Here is an 11,417-nt window from a genome sequence, read left to right as displayed (position 1 = left end):
ACAGCACAGTCTTGTGCTCGTTGCTACGATACACAGACTCACAGTGAATTGACGACCAATTAAAATTGCTCGTTTTCCGTACAGAAGAAGCGATGCATTTTTTTCTCGCACTGAGGTGAAATGGCGGAAAGAAGCAAGCAAGGTAATTTTGATCTCACTTCTCACATACTTTCCTAATTCCTACTTACTTTTTTTTTTTTACTTAGGCCTACCCAGACTTTTGTTAAATCTTCAGGGCACGGTTGCACAAACACCTGAATCAAAGATTGATGTTATGAACCAAATATTCTGGAACGGAGAGATTTATAGCACTGAACGTGATATTACTGCAGTAACAAACCACCGTTTCCACATTGCTAATTCACGACGCATGCTTCAGTGTACATTGAAGTGAAATGTGCAAAACTTTGTCCAAAATAATACTGATAACAGTGTGTGTTTATATTAAGAGACACGGCAGGCAAAAACATCGGGGTTTTTTTACTGGTCAATTTTGAGATTTTTGGATATTTGTCTTCAATAACATGTCTTCTTTCAGACTTGTGGTGAAAAAAAGTCCGAAATACACATTTAGGTCTTTATTTTACTACACTTTGTCTGTTTGCGTCTGTAGATTTCTCATAAATTCAACAAAAGTTTGCGTTCTTAATCAACATACTTCTCCGCGATCTCTGCCGTCGCTATTTGAAAATGTTTAGTAGCATACAGACTACAAAATAAATATGTACATACGTTGTGAAAGTAAAATCTGGTGTTTTCTTTATTACATTGTATTGCATTTTGTAGAAATATAGTGTAAGCCATGCATTGCTTGGAAATATTGAGATCTAGTAAATCAGTATAACATAGACATCTGTAGACATGAAGTGGCAGCTTCAGCCATTTGCAGCTATGAAAAGTTTGGCGGCTGCAGCAGCCATTTAGGTTTTGGCTGAGCCGGCTAGCCAGCCAATAACTTCATCAGCCAGCCATTATTCTCAAAACAAATGGCTTCGGGCTCTACGTGTGCTGGATGCGTGTACTGGATGTGGACGCTGGAGAAGGTAGGGAGAGTTTGTTAATCTCTCGCTAATCGTGCTCTGTTGTAGGAAATGCGTGTTTTTGAAGTGCTAGTTTGTATTTAAGTGTGTCCTAATCCGTACCCTTTCTCAGTTGTGAGAACCTGAGTTCCCCTCCAGAGAAAGCTACGTTTCATTTTCCTCGACGATCGGTATTAGTTTTAAGTGAGAATTTATCTCACTTAAATGAGATAAATTCTCATTTAGAATTTATCTCACTCTGCTAGAGAATTTATCTAGCAGAGTAACAATCTTATGTTGTTTATAGGGCCCTGTTTATAGGTCTGTAAAGGGCTATAACTGCCTTCCAGTCGGGGTGCTCCGTGTTCATTTACGGCCGCAGTGCTGTCCTGTTTTGGTCCTGTTTCAACTGTATTAACTGTCAACAGATTCAACTACAACTTGGGACTTTAGTCGATCTTTTTTAGTTTCTTTTTGGCTTGTATGTAGTTTTCATTTTTCTTTGGACTGATATTAGCTACAAAGACTGGTGCTAAAATCTGAACTGCAATCTTTGCTCTTCTCTCATTTCAATTTATTTTGATTTTTTTTCTGCTTGCACTTTCATTTGTATTCGATTTTGCTTCTAAAGTTGAATTATCTATTCTCCAATTATTTTCTGAAATAATAGTTCATTTCTTTAACTTGCTTTATTTTGCTTCAAATTGCTTGACTTGTTTGCTCGATTAATAATTTGGACTGAAGTTTGGTTTGTTTCCTTTATTGATTTCTTTATATATTTTGCCGTCGTTGACATTTGGGTTTAGTTTCAATCAACTGTTGCTTTCAATTTATTATTTGTAAAATTATTTTGGTTACTTTGATTTGAGCATCAATAATCCTTCTAGCTATCAAACTGATTATTTCTGTATTTGATTATTTTTATATTTGATATATATCTTTTGTGTGTGTTAGCAGGGCCTGAGCACCAGGGGCAGAGGATTCTTATTTGGGTGACGGTATCTTTTCTCACCGTGTGCAGTGCTTGGTATTAACACCTGTGTGAGTGTGAGTGTGAGTGTGAGTGTGAGTGTGAGTGTGTGTGTGTGTGTGTGTGTGTGTGTGTGTGTGTGTGTGTGTGTGTGTGTGTGTGTGTGCGCGCACACAGTGAAGTGCAGTGGTCCTGCATCTGCGGGTGGCATGCTACGACTCTCTGCCTCTGTGCCTCTCGTCCCTGCTTTGACCTGGTTCTAAACCTTTAGAAGTTCATTGAATTTGAACAAAGTGCTTTATATCCTTTTTATGCTGTTCTCTTTTAAGAATTGTCAATAAAAGCTATTTTTGTACGATGACCCATGTCTCTGACTCTATTAGGTGATACGAACCTGTGTGTGCCTTTTGTTGGGGTCTATTCTCATTCTTTGGTTGAAATTCCCAGAGTGGCGTAGTCGGAGTGTGAATGATACAATCTTATTAATTATAATCCTTTAAGAAACCCCATCTTACTGCCCTCGTGTCACCTGCCACACTTTCATTTGAAATGCAGTAGTAGATGTAATGATCAACATGGATCATCTTCAATTATGCTTGAAGTGTTTATAGCAAGATAGCCCACTGCAGCCTCTTGTTATTCAGTTTCCCTTTATTTCACTGAAAACTGTCATACATGCAAGTATGTGCAACTTATGTTGCATTGTTGTCCCAAATATCATTAACCAGATCTAAATTTGTATGTCCTGAGTAAAAGAATCAGGGTAATTAATTATATGTAGTTGTTTTTAAATTATGAACTAAACTAAAGGAATAAGAAATTAAAATTTCTCAAATAAAAAAATTATATTTACTGTACCAAACACCACTTTCAATACACAATATTCACCATACTTTATTAAACAACACTTTATTTATCAATAAAGTTGATAAAGTAGCATAAAGACAAATGAAATTCAAGATCAATAAAAATGTGTCTTCAAAAATACATTAACATCATATTAATCCATTCACAGCTGCTGAAGCCACAAAATGAGTGCCAGAGAATCACATTGTCAGGCATTCTCCAGTCCTGGTCTGAAAGTAAAACACAAACCATTAAAAATAAGTTGTTTAATGGACAGTCGGGTCAGCTTATGTTCTGAGTTATTTAAAGCAGTGATGGTTTACTCTGGCCCTCAGCGTCCACTGTCCTGCAGATTTAGCTCCGACCTCAAACCCTCCTGCCTATAGTCTAGAAGTAAACCTGAAGACTTTGGTTAAAATTTTCAGATGTGCTCAATTAGGGTTGGAGGTTCACTCTCCGCCTCAAAAAGTAGAATGCAAAAGGGCCAGAGTTGCCTGTTCCTTATATAAATTTACAAAGCAGCAGTCAGTACATTATATAATATACACATTGAAGTATTTTATATATATATATATAAATAAAATACTTCAATGTGTATATTATATAATGTACTGACTGCTGCTTTGTAAATTTATTTATATATATATATATATATATATATATATATATATATATATATATACACACACACACACACACACACACACACACACACACACACAGTACAGGTCAAACGTTTGGAAACATTACTATTTTTAATGTTTTTGAAAGAAGTTTCTTCTGCTCATCAAGCCTGCATTTATTTGATAAAAAAAAAAAAAAAAGATTGTGATATATTATTACAATTTAAAATAATTGGTTTTCAATTTATTATACTTTAAATTATCATTTATTTCTGTGATGCAAAGTTGAATTTTCAGGATCATTACTCCAGTCTATCACATGATCCTTTAGAAATCATTCTAATATGATGATTCATTATCAAAGTTGGAAACAGTTCTGCTGCTTAATATTTTTAAAAATATAAATATAAATAAATTAAAAAAAGAAGCAAATTTAAAGAAAATAGAAATCTTTTGTAACAACAATATACACTACTAGTCAGTAATTTGGGGTCAGTAATTTTTTATCTTTCTTTTTTTGAAATAAATCAATACTTTTATTCAGCAAGGATGTGTTAAATTGATAAAAAGTGATAGTAAAGAAGATTTATATTATTAGAAAATATTTTTTTATTTTGAATAAATGCAGTTCTTTTTAACCTTTTATTCATCAAATATATTAGGCAGCAGAACTGTGTCCAACACTCATAATAAATCAGAATATTAGAATGATTTCTAAAGGATCATGTGATAGACTGGATGTCACATGTGACACTGAAGTAATGATCCTGAAAATTCAGCTTTGCATCACAGGAATAAATAATTTTTTCAAGTATATTCAAATAGAAAACTATTATTTTAAGTTGTAATAATATTTCACAATATTACTGTTTTTTTCTGTATTTTTGATAAAATAAATGCAGCCTTGATAAGCATTAGAGACTTCTTTCAAAAATATTAAAAAAAAAATGTAATGTTTCCAAACTTTTGACCTGTACTGTATACATATATATATATATATATATATGTATAATATTGCAGCACATAATATAAGCTAAGTACTGAAAAACAGTTTCACCCATAATCAACAGCAACCTATTTTAAAAGATCTTTAAGAAAGGCATGGTCTCTTTTGAGCCTTTGCTAGTGATGCTTGATAATTTCAAGAAAAAATACTCTTCTGTCACTTGTTTCAAGAGCTTCACTTGGTCAAAAACCAAGTGATTACCTGAACAATGTAAAATTGTCAACATCAAATGATGTACTACATATTACAGCATTGTTTCAATACAAGACATACCAATGGACTCGCGCAGCTTTCTGTCTTCTTTGGGCACCAGATGTTCCTTCCTCACCCGAAACAAAGGACTTATTCGATTAGCTTGCGTTGATATAAGGACTGGTCTTCCTTCTCTGCTGTAAAACAAGAAAGTCTCGACTTACTCTATGTGCAATTACTATTGCTCTTGAAACATAAATTAAGACAGTTATAAATAAGTTAATTTACCATACGATTCAGGACAGAGCAGATGAGTAAATACTGATTGAAATATTCTAGAAACTTTACCTGGGAAGGGCTGATCAGAGCAAGATTCGCTGTGACTCACTAGTAGCTCTTGTGAGGGTTGGCTCTTAAAAGAGCTGTTGAGTTTGATATTGTAGAGCTTAAAAAAAAAAAAAAACGACTAAGTAATCCTGCAAAACAGAAAGGAAGGTAATTTTAATAAATTACTTGCAGTTTATATATAACTGTAGGATATTTTCTTCTGTAAAGAGTGTTGCATAATTAAATGTTAAAAGCATTTTTATGTAATAAGTTCACTGATATGTGGGCATTTCTATGAATAAAAGTATGTCTTTAATAGCAAGCAATAATCATATGAACTTGTTTAAAAATAACATGCTTTACATGCAAACAGGACAGTTATCAGCAGTGTAACTGTTCTGATTATGACAAAATAATCGAGTATCTGATGTCATGTGACAAGTCAGATTAGCTTTTCCACTCTTGCAAACAGAGGTAGGTTATGAGGTGTGGAGAGACATCATGTATCACTGGAACATAAACAGACGGGGACCAATTTATAATTAATTTTTCTAATAAATACAGTGCAATTAATATCAACTTTCTGACAGTGTGTGGGACATCCGACTACTTTCCAAGAAGGGGCGCAACTGATTTACAAATATCGCGATAAATATGTACAGGAATTGAGGCAGTGGCCAATGACAGCACTAGGACTAGGAGTAAAAGCTGCAGGATTATGTACGAGTATACAAATATGTACGAGTATCGTACGAATTTGACAACTTGTTAAATCTTGTGAATTATTAAGACTTTCAGACTATGTTCATACTGATTGGGCTATGGGTTTTGTGAGAAAAGGTTTAAGAAACAACAAATGCTTGATAAAATGTTTGATTTAGGGTTAAAACCAACACATACATACCATTGCGAATATTTGCCTTTGCAGCTGTCCGTCTCCTCCGTTTACTTGTCCTCATACAATAATGGGCTGACTGAGTCCGAAAGGTCCTTTTGGTCTTTTCAGCTGAAAAAAGAGAAAAGAAAATATCATTATGTATAATATATAGGATTATTTAAAGGGAAAAGTACTGATTTACCTGACAAATATTGGATGTTACATTATAAAGCATTAAAAGCATGGCAAGTGTTGTGGTTAATATGCATTACAACAAATATCACTTTAAAACTACCAATACTGAAGTTTTGTGATTACTGTCCTTAACTACACCAATCACAGTAAAACTAAAGTTACTCTGGTTTAAAGCATGGTAAGTTTTGTGGTTACTGTCCTTTTACCACACCTATTACAGTAAAACTAGGGTTACTGTGGTAAAAGCATGGTAAGTTTTGTGATTGATGTCTTTTTACTACACTTATCACAGTAAAACTAATGTTACTGTGGTAAAAGCATGGTAAGTGTTGTTTTTAATGTGCTTCTACTACAAATACAACTTTGGAACTAATTGTACTACTTTAAATCTGATATGAATATGATTAACTGAATAAGGTCTTGGCCTATAGCACGTCACGTGACAGACAGTGTTTAATCACCCTGTTTTGAATTAGAAAGCAATGAAATGCAAAGCCTCCGTGGAGATGACAAATATAATGCAGTGACTGAACGTGAGCTAATCTGATTAATATCGACAAACAGAAAAGACATTATATCACACATTATTAGGACAGCGTATTTACTACTTACCAACATCTGACACACGTGAACTGATGCCAAATATCGCAATGTGTTCGGAACGAGACTTCTTCAGCGCGATTTCCTACTGATAAAATATAATTTAAAAAATATCAATAAACAGCAAAGCAATCCAGCTTACCTTGCAATAAGACCGAAATAATAACATTAAAAGAAATACATAAACCATGATAAGATAAGATCTCGTGAATAAATTTTGATTAAACAGCTTCTCTGCTGCAGCCCGACAGGCAGAAAGAATCGTGCTGTGATCACGAAAGATGCTTCCCATTAAACGCGTCCGTGTCCGTGTCACTAATCAATAGATTAAATTACGTGACCGTTTCACGAACTGCCGTGAGACTGGGTTGGATGGTCCTGGATCAACATTAGCGAATCTACCCCGTATTGAAATGGTCATGATGGTCCTGGATCAATATTAGTGAATCTACCCCGTATTGAAATGGTCATGATGGTCCTGGATCAACATTAGCAAATCTACCCCGTATTGAAATGGTCATGATGGTCCTGGATCAACATTAGCGAATCTACTCCATATTGAAATGGTCATGATGGTCCTGGATCAACATTAGCGAATCTACCCCATATTGAAATGGTCATGATGGTCCTGGATCAACATTAGCGAATATACCCCGTATTGAAATGGTCATGATGGTCCTGGATCAACATTAGCGAATCTACTCCATATTGAAATGGTCATGATGGTCTTGGATCAACATTAGCGAATCTACCCCATATTGAAATGGTCATGATGGTCCTGGATCAACATTAGCGAATATACCCCATATTGAAAAGGTCATGATGGTCCTGGATCAACATTAGCGAATATACCCCATATTGAAATGGTCATGATGGTCCTGGATTAACATTAGCGAATCTACTCCATATTGAAATGGTCATGATGGTCCTGGATCAACATTAGCGAATCTACCCCATATTGAAATGGTCATGATGGTCCTGGATCAACATTAGCGAATATACCCCGTATTGAAATGGTCATGATGGTCCTGGATCAACATTAGCGAATATACCCCATATTGAAATGGTCATGATGGTCCTGGATCAACATTAGCGAATATACCCCATATTGAAATGGTCATGATGGTCCTGGATCAACATTAGCGAATATACCCCGTATTGAAATGGTCATGATGGTCCTGGATCAACATTAGCGAATCTACCCCATATTGAAATGGTCATGATGGTCCTGGATCAACATTAGCGAATCTACTCCATATTGAAATGGTCATGATGGTCCTGGATCAACATTAGCGAATCTACTCCATATTGAAATGGTCATGATGGTCCTGGATCAACATTAGCGAATCTACCCCATATTGAATTGGTCATGATGGTCCTGGATCAACATTAGCGAATCTACTCCATATTGAAATGGTCATGATGGTCCTGGATCAACATTAGCGAATCTACCCCGTATTGAAATGGTCATGATGGTCCTGGAGCCACATTAGCGAATCTACCCCGTATTGAAATGGTCATGATGGTCCTGGATCAACATTAGCGAATCTACCCCATATTGAAATGGTCATGATAGACCTGGATCAACATTAGCGAATCTACCCCGTATTGAAATGGTCATGATGGTCTTGGATCAACATTAGCGAATATACCCTGTATTGAAATGGTCATGATGGTCCTGGATCAACATTAGTGAATCTACCCCATATTGAAATGGTCATGATGGTCCTGGATCAACATTAGCGAATCTACCCCATATTGAAATGGTCATGATGGTCCTGGATTAACATTAGCGAATCTACTCCATATTGAAATGGTCATGATGGTCCTGGATCAACATTAGCGAATCTACCCCATATCGAAATGGTCATGATGGTCCTGGATCAACATTAGCGAATCTACCCCATATTTAAATGGTCATGATGGTCCTGGATCAACATTAGCGAATCTACCCCATACTGAAATGGTCATGATGGTCCTGGATCAACATTAGCGAATCTACTCCATATTGAAATGGTCATGATGGTCCTGGATCAACATTAGCGAATCTACCCCATATTGAAATGGTCATGATGGTCCTGGATCAACATTAGCGAATCTACTCCATATTGAAATGGTCATGATGGTCCTGGATCAACATTAGCGAATATACCCCATATTGAAATGGTCATGATGGTCCTGGATCAACATTAGCGAATCTACCTCATTTTTGAAATGGTCATGATAGTCCTGGATCAACATTAGCGAATCTGCCCCGTATTGAAATGGTCATGATGGTCCTGGATCAACATTAGCGAATCTACCCCGTATTGAAATGGTCATGATGGTCCTGGATCAACATTAGCGAATCTACCCCATATTGAAATGGTCATAATGGTCCTGGATCAACATTAGCGAATCTACTCCATATTGAAATGGTCATGATAGTCCTGGATCAACATTAGCGAATATATTGAAATGGTCATGATGGTCCTGGATCAACATTAGCGAATATACCCCATATTGAAATGATCTTGAATGTCCTGGATCAACATTAGCGAATCTACCCCATATTGAAATGGTTATGATGGTCCTGGATAAACATTAGCGAATCTACCCCATATTGAAATGATGACGAAAGCAATTATCAAAATATATTTATTACAATCAGATTCAAAAAGCAATTATTCTACTGTTTTTTTTTTAAATGTCATATACTTTTTGCACACTTTATTCAGACTAAAATCATAGTAATCTGTTTTAAAGACCTGGAATTTATTGAAATTTTTAAACATTATTATAACATTTTATTAACAATTTAATGTGTATTTGTGTGTAAAGGTATGAGAGAAAGAAGACTTTTAGGGGTTGTGGAGTAAAGTAAGCTTAGCTATTAGCTAAACAGCACATGGCTTTTGTATGTTCAGAGTTGCATTACATTAGGCCATTTAAGTGTTCTATTTCAGGATTTTTTAGTGAATAAATACATTTACAAAGTCAAATTTTTAGTTGCAGAGAGGGTCAAAGAAAGAGGACAGACAAAATAACTTACCTTTTGTCAGTCAGCCGAGGGAAGAGAGGAGGGAACGTTCAAAATGGACCGATTGGATTTGGTCGGCACACACTGATGACATCAGAGGCTTGTGATTGGTTGATTAAATGTTGATCCAGGATCAACAAAATTTGTTGATCCAGGAACACATCTTACTTGGCAAAATCACGGTGACCTCACGTCCAGACAGCAGAAGTGACTGAATGCAGTCTGTTCAGTTTGATTGACAGGATCATATATTACACCTAAAACATGATGATCATATTGAAACACTGACTCATTCTCTTCATAAACACAAGATTGATGTTGATTGTAATAATATAGTGTTATTAGTGTTTGAAAATACAATCATAAATCATTATTCAAACCTGAACTAAACACTGCCAGAGTCAAGAGGAAGATGATGCTGAAAGTCATGTTTGTTGGTTGATGAAGAAGAGCTCTTGATCATGTCATGTTCAGTTCATAGAGCTATAAACACATGCAGAGTGAAGCATGTGCTGATCATATAAAACACCCTCTGAATGCAAAAGCTGCTGTAGACTGTGAGCTCACGACGAGACCGAAGAGAGATCAGGACGAGATACAGACTCACCTCAGACTCATCAGAGTCAAAGAGCTTTACTGACAGGGTTAAAGAACGACTTTAAATGGCCAAAGCACAGTAACATTAAATATACTGACACACACATTTACACACAAATACACACAGTTAAAAATATATATATATTGAGTTCAGTCATTAAACTCTAGATCAGTGGTTCCTGGTCCTGCAGTATCGCCTACAGTCGCTATGTTTACATGCACAACTTGTGTTTCAATCGGACTGAATTCATTCCGATTGATGAATCTGAATGTAGTGTTTACATGAATATTAAACATGCGATTGGGTTAATGTGGTTTATATGTCACACGCTTCAAATCAGAATATATTTTTGTACATGCGCACACGAATATACAGAGTTTCCCGCTGTTTGCGCATAATAACTATTCTCCCCCTTACAGAAAAAAACACATGAACTTCACATGTGCAAAGACTCATGTGACCACATGCACATGTGTGATTTTGCACATATGAAATTTAACATGTAAAAACATGTTAAAAGCACATGTGAAACGTGTTTTGCACATGGGAAATGTGTGCTTTTGGAATATTTACACATGTGAAACAAATGTAAAATTCGCAGATGGGAGTTCTCTTACGAGAGATACTCTCGTACTGCGTAGAATACGCTAGGGGAAAATCCTTTTCCACGAGAATACTGAAGCCAAAAAAATTATCCTTTAATTTTGTATTAATGTAAAACGCGTTGCGGCAGCATACAGACATAGGCGAGGCAGCTCGCGCGCCTATTGGCTGGTCTGCTGGCAACTGCTTAAGCCTATCGAGCGAGACCTAGAGTGACGTCAGACCCAATGAGGGCGCTTCGCGCCCTCTGCGTCACGTCCCGCCGAGACGGGCGTGGCTTAGGTCTATAAATACCGCTCGCAGGCATTATTTCTCTGATTTTTCATCCTTCAGCGAAGCAACTCACATCGCTGGATCCGAGAAGAAGCCGCGCTGTTGAAGAAGCACCTCAGCGGGACGAGTTGACGAAGCTGCTGGCCGCGCCGCCTTCATCGCCTTCCTACTGCGCTATCCAGCGCCCATATCCTTTATTGCACTGTGTGTGTGTGTTCGCCGGCGCGACTCACACTGTCTAAAAGAGCTGCGTCTTTTTCAAGATGCCT

At 36.5% G+C, this 11,417-nt stretch overlaps 2 long non-coding RNA genes across 3 annotated transcripts; one reads left to right on the top strand and one right to left on the bottom strand.

Annotated features, from left to right (window-relative positions):
• Positions 1-1,002: 1,002 nt before the first annotated feature.
• Positions 1,003-2,503, top strand: LOC309490935. Its single transcript, XR_014202886.1, has 3 exons — positions 1,003-1,043; positions 1,153-1,210; positions 1,327-2,503. It is a non-coding gene; the product is annotated as an uncharacterized lncRNA (long non-coding RNA).
• A 125-nt stretch (positions 2,504-2,628) lies between these two features.
• On the bottom strand, positions 2,629-6,876 carry LOC309490622. Of its 2 annotated transcripts, none has more exons than XR_014202775.1 (5): positions 6,668-6,876; positions 5,888-5,989; positions 5,005-5,132; positions 4,738-4,853; positions 2,629-3,065 (listed from the first exon to the last, which is right to left on the bottom strand). It is a non-coding gene; the product is annotated as an uncharacterized lncRNA (long non-coding RNA). The 2 variants fall into 2 exon arrangements; XR_014202776.1 differs by having other exon boundaries at positions 4,738-4,850.
• Positions 6,877-11,417: the final 4,541 nt, after the last annotated feature.

The sequence above is a fragment of the Leuciscus leuciscus genome (genome assembly GCF_965113295.1).
Source record: "Leuciscus leuciscus genome assembly, chromosome: 25".
Classification (NCBI taxonomy): Eukaryota; Metazoa; Chordata; class Actinopteri; order Cypriniformes; family Leuciscidae; genus Leuciscus; species Leuciscus leuciscus.
This window is presented reverse-complemented; position numbering and strand designations above follow the sequence as displayed.